Source organism: Apium graveolens, chromosome 9, assembly GCF_009905375.1.
Source record: "Apium graveolens cultivar Ventura chromosome 9, ASM990537v1, whole genome shotgun sequence".
In the NCBI taxonomy this organism is placed as follows: Eukaryota; Viridiplantae; Streptophyta; class Magnoliopsida; order Apiales; family Apiaceae; genus Apium; species Apium graveolens.
In genome coordinates this window covers 170,188,319-170,193,710 of record NC_133655.1, presented here as the reverse complement: position 1 = coordinate 170,193,710, position 5,392 = coordinate 170,188,319, and the positions used below count along the sequence as shown (strand labels likewise).

General features: G+C 40.2%; 1 non-coding gene across 1 annotated transcript; it reads left to right on the top strand.

The window, feature by feature from the left end:
• Positions 1-1,064: 1,064 nt before the first annotated feature.
• Positions 1,065-1,171, top strand: LOC141687649 (small nucleolar RNA R71). Its single transcript, XR_012561138.1, has one exon. It is a non-coding gene; the product is annotated as a small nucleolar RNA R71 (small nucleolar RNA).
• The last annotated feature ends 4,221 nt before the right edge of the window (positions 1,172-5,392 follow it).

Below are 5,392 nucleotides of genomic sequence, written 5' to 3'. Positions count from 1 at the left end.
TCATAAACTTCGCATAACTAGGCATTTGTTCCAGAGCCTCAGCGAAAGGTATATTGATGTAAAGTTTCTTGAACACCTCCAGAAACTTCCCGAACTGTCTATCCAGCTTTTGTTGCTGCAATCTCTTAGGAAAAGGTGGTGGAGGATAGAGCTGTTTCTCCCCTGTATTAGCCTTAGGCAGAGTGTGTTCAACAGTAGTCTTCCTTGGTTCCGCCGCTTTCTCCTTTTGCTTAGATTCTTCACCTCTAATTTCAGCTTCTAATTCTTTTGCCTTTTCAGCATCAGCTACTTTTCCAGACCTTAAGGTAATAGCCATGACTTGCTCTTTAGCTTCCTTCCTGCCTGGTACTTCCGTGTCACTGGGAAGAGTGCCAGGTTGACGATTGAGCACTGCATTGGCTAATTGACCGATTTGATTTTCCAAGGTCTTGATAGAAACCGCCTGACTCTTGCACAACAGCTTAAGTTCCTCAAAATCAGCACTAGTAGGTGCAGCTGCACTTCCTTGTTGAGGATATGATTGCCTTGTAGCGTACTGCTGAGGTTGCTGGAATCCAGGTGGGTTAAACTGTTTACTCACTCCTTGCTGATATGGTGGCTGAATAGCATTCTGATTATTCCCCCAGCTGAAATTTGGATGATTTCTGTTGTTAGGATGATAGGTCGCTGGCACAGGCTGCTGTTGTCGCTGATAATTATTCACATACTGAACAGATTCATTTACAAGAGAACACTGATCCGTAGCATGAGAACCTGCACAAAGCTCACAAACCATAGCTATTTGATTAACTCCATACGTAGCCAGAGAATCAACCTTCATTGATAGCGCTTGGAGCTGGGCTGCAATAGCGGTGGCTGCATCAACTTCCAGAATACCTGCTACCTTGCCTGACGTCATCCTCTGAGTTGGGTTTTGATGCTCATTTGCAGCCATCGTCTCGATAAGATTATACGCCTCAGTATAGCTTTTAGCCCATAAGGCGCCTCCAGCTGCTGCATCGAGCATGGGCCGAGATTGGGCCCCCAAACCATTATAGAAACCAGTGATCACCATCCAATCCGGCATTCCATGATGTGGACATTTTCTCAACATTTCCTTGTAGCGTTCCCAAGCCTCGCACATAGATTCTGTAGGTTGCTGTGCAAACTGAGTAAGAGCACTCCTCATAGCAGCAGTCTTTGCCATCGGATAAAACTTCACCAGAAACTTTTGCGCAAGATCTTGCCACGTAGTGATGGACCCAGCTGGTTCAGAATGTAACCAGTCTTTAGCCTTATCCCTTAGTGAGAATGGGAAAAGCCTCAACTTGATAGCCTCATCAGTCACGCCATTATACTTAAAAGTGCTGCAGATCTCGACAAAATTCCTTATGTGCATGTTGGGGTCTTCGGTTGCCGCTCCTCCAAAAGAAACAGAATTCTGCACCATCTGAATAGTGCCCGGCTTGATTTCAAAGGTGTTAGCTTGAATAGCCGGATGAAGGATGCTTGACTGAAAGTCATCAATTTTAGGCCGAGAAAAATCCATAAGAGCTGGATCAGATTGAACAATACGATCTCCCATGTTTACTGGTTCTTTCTGCTCAGTTCCTGAATCCGAATCCTCAAAATCTAACTTCTCCGGAATATCAAGAACTCCGTCTGTCTCCTCAGCTGTATCTAAAGTCCTCTTGCGAGCACGAGAACGAGTTTGCATAAACGCTTGCTAAAGTACCTGAAACACAACCGAAAAAAAAAGAAGAAAAAAAATAAGTAACTACTACGTCCTAATCACTGAGTCCTAATGACCAATGATGGTAAGTACATAAACTAAACAAATACGCCGAGTCCCCGGCAGCGGCGCCAAAAACTTGTTAGGGCGAAAACACGCGCTAATATTCACGCAAGTATACGCGTTCGCAAGTAATATAGAATACTTTCTAGTTCATTCCCTCAGAGACTCAGACTAAATTATTGTCTAATTAAACTCACTCACCAATGTATGATTACTTCTCAATGTTAAGATAATAACACTTAAAACTGTTGATTAAATATTAACTATAATTAACTACTTAATTAACCACTTAACTAACACTTCAATTTATCAATAATAAACACTCATGAGATCACAACTTCATTATTACTTCCTTCTATATCCATTGTTATTACCTTTAGCATGTGACAATGATGATATTAATCGAATAATACGAAACTGATAAAAGCCAACTTTCATTGTACTAATACCATTCTACCAAGCATCCACAATTAAGATAGAAGTTGAATAGTCATCAATTATGTTGAGTCCCCATATGTCTACAGAAATTGACAACACAACGATTTAAGCACAAGTTATTCTTTTTGATTACATAGGGCAAATAAAACTGTTAGAGTTACCCACTAATCATGCACAACGTACATGAACCTATGCTAGCATGGCAAGTTCTAAATCTTAAGATCCATCGTCGCTTCACAAGAGATTAACACCCTATCTTATATGTTCGCGACGCACAAAAGACGAATACGCACAACCAATACTAGATATCAAGCAATCATCACACACTAAAGTATTAAACAATTAACTAAAGAATTCCATAATAAATCCGTTGCAACCCCATGATCACGATTAGCCCATAATAGAACTTATCGCCATCATGGGTTCATATGAAATCATGATAAACAAACACAAGAAAATAATAACTAAACTAATTATATTAAAACAGAGTACGTCACAAGAGTAAATAAGTCAAAGCAAGAAAACTAGCATCCAACGTTACAATGAAACAAGAATCTCAAGAAAATATGCTTCCTCTTCCTTGCGGTGTGCTAAATCGGTCTTCTTCCTTATCTCCTTCGCTTCTTGCGTAAAGCACAATCTTCTTCTTCTTTTTTCCCTGTGAAAACGTCTCAAATCTACTTATATAATAGTCCCATAAAACTCAGATTACATAGAAGTTGGAAGCCAAACAGAAGTAGAAGTCTAAAATAATTCAGCAAAATTCCTGACCCTGCGCGGCCGCTCAGCATAGCTGCGCGGGCGCGCAGGCCTCTACTGGAAAAAATCCAAGTTTGCTCCGTTTCTTCGCCGTAATCTGCCCGTTCCTTTCCTCTCGCAATGGTGAACACATGCCAAGGCTTATTCTTGATGATTCCTCCCCCGAAATGCAACTAATACCCTGAAATGCATAAACACTAGAAAAACGCATCAAATACACAAAATACTTGATTTCAAGACATCAATTTAAGCCATTTTAAGACGTTCTAAGTGGTATAAAATGCCACTTATCACCTCTACATGTAGAAAATGGTGGGGTTGCACTACTATGACTGATCATCGTAAGTGGTCTTCCTGGCGCGGCAAACTCCCGTAATGAGTTCATCATCCAGTTGGATATTTCTGCAACACTACCCAGAGTACTTCGATAGAAAGGCTACAGCTGGGCGATTTTTAAGTGTTGGCAGGGTCGAGTTTTCAAAATGATGTTTTCATCAAATGAAGTATCTCATAACTTCATTTCATTCTGATGATATTTCAAAGATTAATTCTATACAAGTTTTGTCGTGTAGCTTCATCTATGGGATGAACTAATTATAACTTGAATGGTGGTAGTTCAAGTAGTATTCGGAAAAGATATAAGTATATTGGAGTATCTTGTAACTTCATCTTTTAAACTTATATTTTGTAAATGATTATCTTATGCATGACAAAGATTTTCAGAAAAATGTTGAGACAAGGTTAGATATATGAGATCACCTTGCAACGATATTTTATACAGTTATAAACTATAACTCTGTGTATATTATGCATGGAAGAGGACTTCCAAGATTTTGAAAAGTATATATACATATATTCTGAATATTTTGCGACTTGGTCGCGGTAAGATATCAAACTTGGTTCATTTCTTTTTGACCAAGACTTTCATGAGTACTATGAGAAGGCTCATATATTGCTAATCATTATACATATTATTTTGGTGGGCTTGCTGCTCACCCTTGCTTTCTTCTTTCATCACACAACATCAGATAGACAAGATGAACAGGACCAAGCTTCCAAATTCACGAGCGGATAGGAAACGTTCCGCAGTTTCCTATAGGCGTTGATGTCGTTGTAGCTGAGGTAGGAACTACCAATAGGCTAGGCTTTCAACTTTTGATGTATCGGATTTATGTATATTTATCAATTGTAATAATGGCAAAGAAATGTAAATTTATTTAGAAACCCTTTTAAGGTGTATTGGCATATAATTGTGGAATAAAACGACTTGTGATTATTTTTTTGGATATTCATCTCTGAGACTATAACTTGTGGTGTGTGTGTTTATGGTGGGGTCACAGTACAGAATAGTTGATTATTTATTAAGATTGGGTGTTGTTAAGGGAAATGGAACTCGTGACAACCCGGATCCCCGACCCCGGATTTGGGGGTGTTACAGAAGTGGTATCAGGGCTAAGCGTTATAAACCTCAGAGATGATGTGACGTTAAGATAATAAGTTCACTAAGATGATAAGAACTCTTGCCAAGTTCATAGTCGGGCTACCTAACGTAGTACTGACAGTTAAAACCCTTATGGGAACCCTTATAAATATCGTGATAGAAGCGTAGTTCGTTATCGTATATGGTAGCGGGACTCCGAACCCTGAGGTTGAGGAGCAACAACGCGATGATGTTTTATTACTTATTGGAGATCAGATTATGGATCCGATAGAGCGTCCTAACACGGGATCGGATGATGTTCATATTGAGGATGTAGCGGTTGAGAATGTTGTCCTAGAAGGGATTGTTGCTAAGGAGGATCCCGTGGGGATCCTGAAAAGAATGAATAAAGGACCACTGATGAAATAATGACCATGGTTAGGTCGACTACCAGAGGTAAGATTGGTTGGTTACTACCGGAGGTTTGTTCAAGTTTGTAAAGATAGTAGCCCCCTTTAGCGCGGCTTACTCGTAAGACTGAGAAGTTCGAATGGACAGAGAAATGCGAGAACAGCTTTCAAGAACTGAAGCAAAGGTTGGTGACGGCACCTATGTTGGCGTTGCCGGATGGAAAAGGAGATTTTGTGATGTGTAGTGACGCTTCGCATAAGGAATTAGGGTGCTTCTTATACAGCACAACAAGGTAATCGCGTACGCGTCAAGACAATTAAGGGAATTTAAAATTCGATATCCCCACCCATGAGCTTGGGCTCATGGCAATAGTTTTGCCCTAAAGATTTGAGGCACTACTTGTATGGAGAGAAGTGCGAGATTCACAAACCATAGGAGCTCTAGTACATTTTTACGTAGAAAGAGCTCAACATACGCCAGAGGAGGCGGTTAGAGCTAATCAAGAATTATGATTGGGAGATTCTTTATCATTCGGGGAAAGCCAATATGGTGGCTGATGCCCTTAGTAAAAAGGAGAGACTCAAGATGAT